Raw genomic sequence first — 13,436 nt, 5'->3', positions numbered from 1 at the left:
GCAAATCTCAATTGTCCATTCTTCTTCTTAACCATGACTACAGGTGAATGCCACTCAGAGTTCGAAGGTTCAATTATGTCATTTTGTAGCATTTCATCTACCTGTTTCTTGATTTCCTTCGACATCTGAGGAGATGTCCTGTAAAACTGTTTCCTAACTGGTTTTGCACCAGGCAAAGTTTCAATTTTGTGTCTGTACAATGAAGTTTTGCCTAGTTCAGACAGATCTGTTGAAAATACATCTCGGCTAGCATGCAAAAAGTTTTCTAATTGCTTTCTCTGATCTGGAGTTAAATCAGACTCTAATAGATCAAACTGCAATTTTGAGTTGCCTTTTGAGCTATCTGAGTTTGCGGAAACAGTTTTGTGTGAAGGTGAGAAACTATTTGAGTCAAGGGAGATAATTGTAGCACTTTCATTGTTTATGTCCTCTACATTAGCTAATACCTGATTAGATCTTATTCGAACATCATTGAATGTGGGATTAAGAACTTTCAGATATGCTTTTCTCTTATTGACCTTCACTAAGCACTTAGCAGCTGTAATGTTATGCTTTCTTGAGAGAGATGATAGTGGTTCTAGAAGCACTTGATCACCATTTTTACACCTAGAAATGTGTACAGAGACTGTCATTTCTGATCGCTTTGGAATGACAACAGTTTTGGTTGACCTGGCTAACCCTGCATTTGTTAATATTTGACACACCTGTTGATTGTTAATGGTTAGTGTGTTTTGGTCATAATCTATGTTAGCATGGTTAGTCATTAAAAAGTCTAGACCCAAAATGAACGAGTAATGGAGGTCTTGTATGACATGCACTGTTTGTTTGAAGTTAGCACCATCAATATCTAAAACAACATCTAACATCCCTAAAACTTTGAGGTAGTTACCTGTGACACCTTTGATGTTTTTATGTTTTGGTTGTTTTAATTTAGCACTGCTATAAGAAGTTTTCTTTAAGAAATCAAAACTAACCACTGTAATGCTTGCACCAGTATCTAATAAAGCTCTAACTTTTTCACCGCCGACAGACAAAAGCACTTTATTTTCTTTCAAAGAAGTTGCCAAACAAATTTCTTTGCCAATATGCCCATCCTGAGACTTGCGTCTTGGGACAGGCGCGCATCCCTAGCGAGAGTTATTCTGGTTAAATCTATTTGCATTGGCTAATAATCTCCGGAGACAAACTTTAATTGTATGACCACGTTCCTTACAATAATGACAACGACCATTAATACCAGGACAAGTAGACCTATCAAAACAGGACTCACCTCCACATTTTAAGCATTGGTTGTGTCTTCCTCCATTGTTCTTCGGCTGCTGATGCCATTGGGGTCTCCAGCTGTATACGGCATTCACAACTGAGTCTGTTTGTTTGGTTTGTAAGTCCTGAAGGGCTGTGGCCATTGCTGCTAAAGACTCTGCAACTGAAACTGAAGGTGTGTCCTCTTTTGCACTAGAAACAGTTAAATTAAACAAAACTTGAATATCAAAAGTATATAATCGTGAGCTTACATGCACTTCAGACATAGTTAACATCAGCTATGATTAACAATCGATGCCTACAGTCTGCCGATAACAACCTTAGTAAACAAGTTAATACAAATTTAAAGCACACCGAGCCCGAGCGTAATTAACACTCAAAAAGACAAAAATTACTAATGCATGACCATTACATCTAAAACTTAAATTTTATAAACAAAATGATTAAAAAGCAACATTTTTACAAAACCTACAAAATAAAATGATTGACTCTTATGCCTATCTTAACATTATTGATAACTTCTTTTTTAGTGGCATTTTGGTATTTTAACTACTGCAATAATTAATTTCATCAAATAAGAATGTACACACAATCACTTTAAAATGCATATATCTTAGTTTTGACAATTTCTTAAACCACACTTAATTACATTTTTAAATACTAAAGTTGATAAAAATAATAAAAGTAAATATATTTACCTGAATTTGAAGAAAACAAAGATTAATGAAGGTTTACGACGTCCGTGTGGTTTTATTGCATTAAATAGCAACAATTAATTTCATCAAGACCGACACGGGGACGCGTACACCTAATCGTAAAAGTTCCGATGCATTTATTAAATTGACCTTTATCAAATTGCAATTTGTTAATTGTTCATTGATCTATTATCTTAATGTGCTATTAATTTTTGTTGTTCCAGATGTTTGCCGTGTTCTTAAACCATATTTGAAAGGAATACTTGCTGACATAATAATTGAGTAAAAGATTTTTCTCTTAAAGCTTAAGGATAAATAAACAAACAAACTTTTTTCAGAAATCAGCATTATTTCTCATAAATTTACATTTAAATTGACAACCTGAATAATGTTTACTAAGTAGCAGTTGAGAATTTTACCTGAATTTGAAGAAAACAAAGATTAATGAAGGTTTACGACGTCCGTGTGGTTTTATTGCATATAGAAAAGTGACCGACACGGGGACGCGTACCCCTAATCGTAAAAGTTCCGATTTATTAAATTGACCAATCAAATTGCGTCTTGTTAATTGATCTATTATCTTAATGTGCTAAATTTCGTTGTCCAGATGTGGCCGTGCCATGTTCCTTTGATGAAAGGTAAATGCTGACATAATAATTGAGTAAAAGATTAACTTAACAGCTTAACAGAAAGTCCTCTACAAGGCCTAAACAAAAGACTATTGGTTTTGAGCAATAAAATGTAAACATGGACACTTACTTTTTCACCTGAGCAATTAACTAAAAGATTTGATGTAAATACAATTACTTACAATGAACAATAGGTGACATGAACATAAAAGAAAACCAATGTTAGAAGATGAAAAGGTGCTAAATATTTCCATTTGACAATTGTGAAATTCCAAAATACAACTAAAACAAGAGTTTAGTTAATATAAATATTTTCTACCAAAAACAGAAACTTTTATTTATTAAAATCAACTTTAAAAAAAAATAATTTATAAAGGTTAAAAACAATTACTATCTTAATTTTTTTTTCATATTTAATTAAAAATGATTCTTAATGTAATTTGAAAACAAGTTTTCCTCAAAATATGTTTCCGATCAAAATGTAAAGAAGAAGGTGCACAATGGCACCATGTAACAAAAATTCTGAGAAAGTCTCATTAAATTTCATTTAGTGGTATAAAATTAAAGGAATTGCACAATGGCACCATGTAACAAAAATTCTGAGAAAGTCTCATTAAATTTCATTTAGTGGTATAAAATTAAAGGAATTGCGGATAAGAGATGGGGTGCCCCAAGGCGTAACAGACGGACGGATGGACATCCCGCTTTTCAAGTGGACATATAATAATCGTAATTAAACAACTCGGTGCAAATAAATAATAAGATTCATTAGCGAAAGATTGATTAGAGATCAATCTAGAGGTACTGTGAGCAACGAGCTCACGAAATGATACCCTCCGCAACCCTTAGGATTATAATGACAAAGTCCCTGTTTTGCTCTTGGAGACTCGAAATAAGTGTCGGGTCAAAAAGTAAAATGGGAGGGACACAATGGTATTTTGTAATAAAGAATCTGTGAAACTATTAAATTTTATTCAGTGGTATAGGAGGAGTTACGGATAAGAGATGGGTACCCTTCAATATTACTGGAAAAATGGAATTGTCAATGTTTTGCTCAGAAAAACTCAATATATGTGTCCGATCAAAAAGTAAAATAGGAGGTGCACACTGGCATTAGATATTAACAAAGATTCTGTGGAAGTCTTATTAAATTCATTCAGTGGTTAAAGAGGAGTTTCGGATAAGAGATATGTACCTCAAAGCGTAACAGACGGACGGACATCCCCATTATACGGTATACCCTCCCTCTTTTCAAGCGGGGGGTATAATTAAATACACATGAGATGTACTAAACTTTTGGAGAGAAATGATAATTCCCCAAGATGTCAAAAAAAAAAAAACGTCTGGTACGTGTATTTTGTGTGGCCATAAGTCACCTAACCGTGTGAATCTTTTAATTTAATATTATTCTGAAATGTCTTTTATTACTTTTGGGGTCATTCTCACCATTGCTTACGGAAACTTGGACGATCAATTAAATGATAAATCGCCCGTTTTATAGACAAAGTATAATGGTTAGATTTTTTTTTATATCTCTGAAGCGGTTAAACATTGATGACACAAGTACACGAATTCTCTTATCAATCCATCTCGATCTGAGTCATTAAATACAACATTGTCGCCTCAAACTTCGGACCAATAGGCCTATATTTTCATTGCATAATGCATGCATGTCTTTCACATTGTAACTCTTTATCCTCTTTATCATATACAATGAATGTATATCTCATTTCTTTGTTCAAAACAGTATGAACAATATATTATAAACTACCAGCAAATCTGTTATCTACTTACATGTAGTTATCTTTAAGTATAATTAAATATTGAAGCAAATTAATTAACTGCTTAACATGAATGATTAGAAAAATCCCATGGATTATGGCACGCCACAACTGACCTATGTGATGAGTTTCATTACGATGGGTATGTAGTGTACGTCTGTTTTGGGTACCCATCTCTTACTCGCAACTCCTCTTTTACCACTGAATAAAATTTAAAAAGACTTCCACAGAATCTATGTTAATATCTAATGCCATTATGCGCCTGTTAATATACCCCCGCTTGAAAAGCGGTAGGGTATATAGTAATTGATGTGTCCTTCTGTCCGTCCGTCTATTACGCTTTGGGGTACCCATCTCTTATCCGCAACTCCTCTCATACCACTGAATGAAATTTGATGAAACTTTCACAGCTTCTTTATTACATATTGCCATTGTGTACCTCGTATTTTACTTTTTGATCCGACACATAGTTTCGGTTTCTCATTACAAAACATGGACACTGCCATTATATTCATATGGGAGGTGGGGATATCATTTAGTGATCTAATTGCTCACGGTACCTCTAGTTATACCCCCGCTTGAAAAGTGGGGGGTATATAGTAATCGGTATGTCCGTCCGTCCGTCTGTTACGCTTTGTGGTACTCATCTCTTATCTGCAACTCCTCTAAAACCACTGAGTGAAATTTAATGAAACTTTCACAGAATCTTTATTACATATTGCCATTGCGCAACTCCTATTTTATTTTTTGACCCGACACATATTTTGGGTTTTCCGGCCACGCCAAACAATGACTTCTTCCATTATAATCATATGAGAGGCCGGCGGTATTATTTAGTGAGCTCATTGCTCACACTACCTCTAGTTTTATTATTTTTTTTATATCCTTGACATATTTTGGGTTTCCCATAGCAAAACATGAGCATGGCCATTTTTTTCTATAAAATTGAAGGATATACCCATCTCTTATCCGAAACTCCTCTTATACCATTGAATTAATATTTGATGATACTTCCATAGATTCTTATTACATAATGCCATTATGCACCTCCTATTTTATTTTTCGACCCGACACTTATTTCGGGTCCCCCAGTGCAAAACAAAGACTTCGACATTATATTGATATGGGAGACGGGGTTATCATTTATTAAGCTACTACTCACACTTACCTGTGGTCTTTATACTGTTAGCATTTCATTATATGGAGGTGCTTTAACATGTTGTAAATATTATTATACCCCCCTCCACTTGAAAAGCGGGAGGGTATGTAGTAATCGGAATGTCCGTCCGTCTGTTACTCTTTGGGGTACCTATCTCTTATCAGCAACTCCTCTAATATTACTGAATGAAATTTGTCAAATTGATGAAACTTTCTCTGCTTGAAAAGCGGGAGGGTATATATAGTAATCGGTATGTCCGTCCGTCCGTCTCTCTGTTATGCTTTGGGGTACCCATCTCTTCTCCACAACTCCTCTCATACCACTGGGTGAAGTTTGATAAAACTTTCAAATAATCTTTACTACATATTGCCATTGTGCACCTCCTATTTTATTACTTTTTGATCTGACACATATTTTGGGTTTTCCACAACAAAACATGGGCACTTCCATTATATTCATATGGGAGGCGGAGGGTATCATCTAGTCAGTCGGTCGGTGTGCCAGTCAGTCCGTCATTCCTGCTTTTTTTTTGTCAGCGCAACTCCTTATAAACCGCTATATGTACACAGAATTTGGTCAAACTTTGCAGATATTTAGGACTCAATGTGTAGATGTGCATATTACCAGGAAATTCCTATGGATTTTTCCGGGAATTTCCGCAGTTTTACACTTAGATTTTGGCCATACCTTGAAAATAGTGATTAACAGTTTGTCAACGCAACTACTCTTAAACAGCTGCACAGAATATTGACAAATTTTGCAGATATGTATATTAGCAGGAAATTCCGATTCCTTTATTTTCCTGGGAACATCTGCACTTTTCAACTTAGATTTTTGGTCATACCTTGAATATAGAGATAAACAGTTTGTCAGCGCAACTCCTCTTAAACCGCTGCACAGAATTTCGTCAAAATGTGCAGATATTTAGGACACAATGTGTAGATGTGCATATTACCAGGAAATTCCGATTCCTAAAATTTTCCGGGAATTTTTTGCACTTTTACACTTAGATTTTCGGCCATATCTTGAATACAGAGATGAACATATCTTGAATATAGAGATGAACATATTGTCAGCACAACTCCTCATAGACCACTGCACATAATATTGTTAAACTTTGCAGCTTGATTCGAACATACAACCTTCCGAGCTAGTTTAAGTTTTTGCAGACAAACAGGGATAAACAGCGCAAAAATTATATGTATAACCTCGACTCGTTGATTACAGGGGTATAAAGACATTAGACAGTTTTCTGCACTAACTGGCTTCAAACTGCCTGATATTTTTTCAAACAAAACTGTATTCGGCATATATTCATTAGAGATAAACACGACAACAGTTACCAATGTCGTTTTCTTTACTTTCTGGCATATATTTTTCATGCATTTTTAATCATTTTTTCTGCTTTCTACATAGAATCTTGCGTTGTATTTTTTTAATTGTTCAAAATCCTCTGTTCATGAACATAGACATTAATTATGGTATGCATAAGTCTTTCGTGTATCGTTACGTACAACATTAGTATATGTTATTTAAAGTGCATCTGATCATTCACTCGCTTCTTTGCTTTGAGACGAATGCAAGAAAGTGCAAGGAGGATCAACAAACATTTTATTAACTAATACTTGTATCCTCTGCTATATGCTATCTAACAAAAGGAGTATAATGGTTTAAATAATTGTAATAAAACAACTCAGTTGAGTTAACATAAGTATTGCAGAATTAAATTCGAGTTCATCTGAAATATAATTAAAAATTACGAGCTTTACAAACAAAACAATTCTGTTACCTGCCTTTATAATTCAAAACCACCTCATCAGAAAAGGCAGCTGTGGCCTTCCATACTCTAAATCTTTTGGAAATGTTTAAGCTATTGAAGTAGTCAGCGTAGCTTGATAACAAATATATATTGTCAATTCAGTGTATAATCAAGAAGAATCGTGTGAATGAATCCTTATTTTAAAAATTTTAAAATTTTAAATAAGACAGACGTGTTTGGTTGGCTGCCATGAAGTGCGCAGATGTTCTTGGTTGAAACCCTTATGTAGAAAGTAAGGATGCATGGATTCATTATAATTAGTGTTTAACTCCAAGTTGGCAATATTTCAGACATAAATTGTTGAATTTATTTTTAGTTACTCTGGCGGCACCCAGTGAGCCTATTAAATTCCGAAAAACCAGAGAATTAAACGACCTTTTGCATGCTTAGGGAATTGTAAAATAAAACCAGGTAAGGTTTGATTTTTAATTTCTGTAGAAATTATTTTTTTAATTTAAGGAAGCTCTAAACACTAACAGAAACTTTTTTTTCACTTTTGGAGAAAAATATATTATAAAAAGATATGCATATTGAGACTTTTCCTTTCATTTAGTACAAACGGTACGTGCCTTATTTTCGCAGGAAAAATAATTATAGAAAATGGACTACTAGTATTTGTGAGCAGAAATCACTGTTGTTTACTTACACTGGGAAAATTAATGAAAACAATTAAATTTCTTATTTTGGTCTTATTTAATGCTAAAATATTTTTATCTATTATAAATTATGTAATTAACGGTAAAAAATAATTTCTTTATTCTTACATCAAAGGGCAGATCACTCTAACTGCATAAAACTACCCAATAAATAGAGCTCTTTAGTGTGCAATGTTAAGAGCGTCCTTAAGGTAATATAAATACATTGTAAATTTTGTGAATTAAAGCTAACATTTTACCATTTCAATTTTTTTACTTAGACATTTGAATGTGATTTAAAGATTTTTTTTTAATTCAAATATATTTTAGAATACATAGTACATATTTTGTATAGTCACTGTGTGTTTTTATTGACTTTGTTGCAGCGGGTCGGGTTTGAGTGAGGAAATGTGACTGGTCTTGTTCGATTAATCTTCGGTATGAGGGTGTTTACCAACTCGTATTGATTGTCTTCTTGACTATAATATGTCGTCATTTAAAAGAAAACAGGTTAGTTTATAATTTTTTTTTTGATGAAATGGAAAAATGAAGGACAAAATTAATAAACTGAAATAAAATTACACGATTACAATAAATTTTTAGAAATATCACAGAAGAATAGTGTAAAGGCAACTGGATAAAGAAAAATAATTTATGTGTAATGATAAATATTTAAGAATGCAATATATATATATATATATATATATATATATATATATATATATATATATATATATATAAAACAAGCAAATATGCCTTAAATAATTTTTTTTTTATTAAAAGGTTATTTTATGATGATATGTATTGAATGAAATGGAAATATGAAGAGAACGAATAATGGCAAGTAGAACCAAGTATATACTAGCAATCCATTTCTTTGATAACATTTTCCCCTCTTAGTATCGGGACTGAATTTTTAAACTTAATCTTCCACTTACTACTCTCAAATCATATGCTACCAGAATTATTATTTTGACATGTTTTCTATTTAACACATGTGTATATTTATAAGTTTCAGTAATTAAATCTATATGAACCAAATCTCTTCACTTTGATGTACCGTATATTCAAATTTTAGTTTAAATTAAATTACATAATTCATGCAGTGTTGTGTTGCTTTTGGTCGAAATCAATATAACTACATGTACAAGCTAATTAAGAGATTTGGTCCCCTGCTTATGGAGAAAACGAGAGCATATTCAGATATGGGGTCGACCCCCATCCCCTCTCCCTTGAGTTTGCAGAATTATTATATGTATGTACTGAAGCAAATTTAAAAAATGCAATACGGTTATATAGATTTGACTGCTTATTCCTAAATAAGACTCCATTTCGCCTAATCCCTATTGATTTTGAAGTCATTAAAAAAATCTGTCTAAAAACTTCGTTTCCGTGCGATATCTTTAAAAGAAACCTCTGAGCTTTTGCAATAATATTTTATACCACAACTCCCTGCATAAACTCCCTCAAAAGTTTCTTAAGATAGAAAGTAACGTCGAAATTAGACACAATGAGTTGTAAAAAAAAAAAAAGACAACATCGAACGTGAATACCTGCATATTACTATATACATGTATATGTGACCTGAAGCTGCAGAACTGTAGCTCTCCCCCCAAAAATCTGCGGTCTATCAATACATTTTTTCAGAGAGCTACAGTTCTGCAGCTAATGTGACCTACTGTTTTCATTTAATGTGCAGAACGCTCTAGCGGCACTTGGTCTATGGTTACGAGTCTTGCGTATCATGTGAGAGAATCCGGGTTCAAATCCCGCACGATCTCGATTTACTAAATGATTTCTTTTTTCCCTAAGCGGGGGACACAAATTCTCTAAATTATATTGTTGTAAACATGGTCAGGGTCAGACAGTAGGTCAATAAATAAGTAAACCATACCGTTATCATATGATTTTTAGAAAATGCACTTGTCAATTTTAATTTCTTAGACACACTAAGAGATGCGAAAACCAGGGCCAGCGATGAGGTCAACTCTTCCGCAACTCTTCTTTACCAAAGGATTCCGCAACCAAGCCAGACCAATGCCTCCTCTTCTGGTCCTTCACAGGCATCGATTCCCAATCAGTCTGTAGCACCAGCCATTTTACCACAGTCCTCCCGACCAATTCAAGTTACATCGGAAAACAGCGCTGTGCCTGATGTACCAGCTCCTACTACGTACCAAGGTACGGGTGCATTACCTCCAAATTCTTCACCACTCACAGGGGCCATTAACATACTATATTTTGATCATCTAGTTACTACATATACAAGAAAGGAAATATTCCTTTGTTGTATATAGTGATTACGAAACATCAAATATACTAGTAAGCTAAGTATGTTCCCGGTGTAACGTCACTGTATAAACGCCATTATATAAATATTGCATGTAGTTGAGTGTAACTTTGAAAATTTTTCACCCAAAGAAAACCATTGTCAAGCTCGATTGCGCCTAGGTTGACAATGGTATTCTTGGGGTGAAAATTTTCAATTTTCATGTGTAGCCAATATATATTATATTATACTGAATGTTTTATACAAATACATATAACAGTGAACCATGCGCGCATATATCACCCATCGTCAAGCAATGTTGACTGTTGCTACGCTGGAGGGCGTGGCTTCATTATTCAGCGGGTAATAGTATATTTTAATAAATGTTTCTCGACCAATCAGATTCAACTAATTTACATGAAAGTATAATATATGTGCTTATTTACCAACTTACTTGAGACAATTTTTTTTAGTTTAAACCATGCATATGGTCCCTGAGTATAGGGCCAAAAGAGGCGATATTAAAAATAATTGTACATGTATATTTGGGGAAAAAATCTGAGGCAGCTTAGCCAAAGTGAATCAGGGAAGCTCTGTAGCCAATGGGTCTTTTGTTAAAACTTAAACCTTGGTCATTACCCTTTATTAGTTCTAGGGCTTTCATGTTTCATTTCTTGTGACACGTACGTACATGCCCATTTAAACAATCCTTTTTTACACGAACACACACTCACATCCCTCTCATGCGAAAGGCGTTACTTAATAAAGATGGAATACAAGTGAAGGAATACAGATTTAGTGGATACAGTACCAGTATGTTATTAAAGCATATTTATAATGGATAATGGAAAGATCAATACTTATACGTATCTCGTAAAGTGTTTAAAAAATCTCATATTTGTAGAAATGCCAAAGGCAGAGAAGTGTGAAAAGGAGGAAGGGGACTGTGAGGGTACAACTTTAGCATCAGCAGAAGTTGTTCAAGAAACCCAAATCTTTGAGGAGTCTGTGGTTCCAGATTCACCTCCTGATTATCATTCAGACTCAACAAGCACAGACAGTAGTGACGATTTAGATTCATCATTACCTTCCAGGTAATTGCAATCGGGACAATTAATATTACTGGCGAAAGCTGCATTTCACTACAAAGGAATTCCTTGGAGTTCTTCCTTTATCAAAATCATTTTTATGTCAATTCTTCCTTTAGGCAGATAATTAATGAAGGCAAAATATTGACTTGGCCCTTTAACTGATGAATTCGAACCATAGGCGCTTGGTTTCAGGATGGTGTATTTTGTGAAAAAGTGTTTTTCTAGGTGTGTCTGAATACCCTCATTAAAATAAAAATTCGCTGAAATTAGCACGTTTTAAAAATATCATATTACTGTATATGAAAAGAGTGAAAGTATGACATTTGCCATCTTGGATTTCCAGGGATGTCTCGGTTCAGACTTGATTTTAATCAATATATAATTGCCGGGTAAGATCTAGCGTCAAAATAATTGAATGACGTCCTTCAACCGTCTGACAATTTGAACTTGTCGTATAAAACATGCGATAAACCAAAAACGTCCTCAATACCAAGCAGAAAATCAAAAGGAACGGAGGTGCCGATTTCTAACGATGAAAAATGTAGAGGAGTCCCGGAATTACACGGAAAATCTAATGAGGTCAGAATCCGCGTCAAACTTGTTCTCTCTAGATTTTCTGTTTGAAAAGTTTATGCGGGTTGGGTATTGCGGCCCCATCTTACCAGTCATGAGTCATGAATTGAACAAAATAGAATGTACACCACCGGAGGATGATATCGCATGAGATTCATCTTTCCTGGTCCAATGGTTCTTGAGAGGAAGCTTTTTAAAAGATGCCTTTAATTATACACGAATTATCATCTCCATTTGTAAGAGGGCGTGGCTTTTCATTTGAAAAAAATTGAACCTCTTTTACCTCAGGATACTTGAGGTAAGTTTGATAAAAATGGCTCAGTGGTTCTTGAGAAGAAGTGAAAGTGTGAAACGTTTATAAAGGCAACGAAAACAACGACAGAGAAAGGACAAATTTTGATTAGTAAAGCTCACTTGGGCCTTCGGCGTAGTTGAGCTAAAATCTTTAAGAATCTTCTTCAACTTCATGTCTATATGGGAACATCCTCAGGTAATATTGATTCAAGTTTGTTCAAATCATGACTATCGGGGAAAGAGAGGCGTCACAATGGACGATCAAGTTTAACATATATAGTGGATAAAAATATGAAGAAATTTCTCCTCAAGAACAGTAAAGCCATAATTGGTCATATTTATATGGAAGCATTCTCAAGTAGTGTAGATTCATTTTTTTTCAAATCATGGCCCCCGGGGATCACATCTGGAAGTGGGGCCACAATGGGCGATCAAAGTTTTACAAGTATTACGAGTATATACATGTAGAAAAACCTTCAAATGCAGGCTGACTTTTTTAGACCATTATTTTCAAACTTAATTGTCGACGGATTTCTCGGTTATTTCTCGATCATGACAAGTAGCACACTGCGGTTGTGACCGATCAGCAAGGGATGCCCAACCCTTCATGGTATCTGATCCCACGTTTCATGTTTTGACCTTGACTTCACTTTTTTCAATTCACGTTTAGAGGTTCGTGTTTGCTCTCCTCCTGATTTGTATTGTTTGAATGGATTTTTGAGCTTAAATACTGTTCATTTCCTCCATATATTTCACGGATCTACTCCTTGCTCCGCGACTCGAGAGCAGTCTCTCTAACCATTCGGGTGTCCGACTGGAGATTTTAAAGTGCTTTCTATTTTCTGGTTCTCAGACAATAAATATCTAAACAACACTGCTTTTAGGCTCATTTCTAACAAAAATAGATATGGTTGATATGGTGGCTATCTCAAAAGGCCCTGCTTTCAGCAACGAACATTGGCAAGAAAATCACGAGTGCTCAATTACCTCTTGAAAAAGCAGCACTAAAATCAAACATGAATGTTACATATCCTCTATCAGATGTTTACTATTCTAAGTCAATTGGAAAAGTTTGAGAATGGCTGGACTTAAGGGATAGAAATTATGCACAAAACATAGATGTTAAACAGAGAGGATATTTTTGATCTAGAGCCTTGACCTAGAAACTTCGTTCAAGATCAGTGCACATTCATTGACCAGTTGTACTCTGTGAGTAAAGTATGAGCCA

The sequence above is a fragment of the Saccostrea cucullata genome, unplaced genomic scaffold, assembly GCF_032062105.1.
Source record: "Saccostrea cucullata isolate Sc308-1 unplaced genomic scaffold, CSIRO_AGI_Scuc_v1 ctg2097, whole genome shotgun sequence".
Taxonomy (NCBI): domain Eukaryota; kingdom Metazoa; phylum Mollusca; class Bivalvia; order Ostreida; family Ostreidae; genus Saccostrea; species Saccostrea cuccullata.
The sequence above is the reverse complement of the archived record's forward strand: the minus strand, read 5'-3'. Positions refer to the sequence as shown.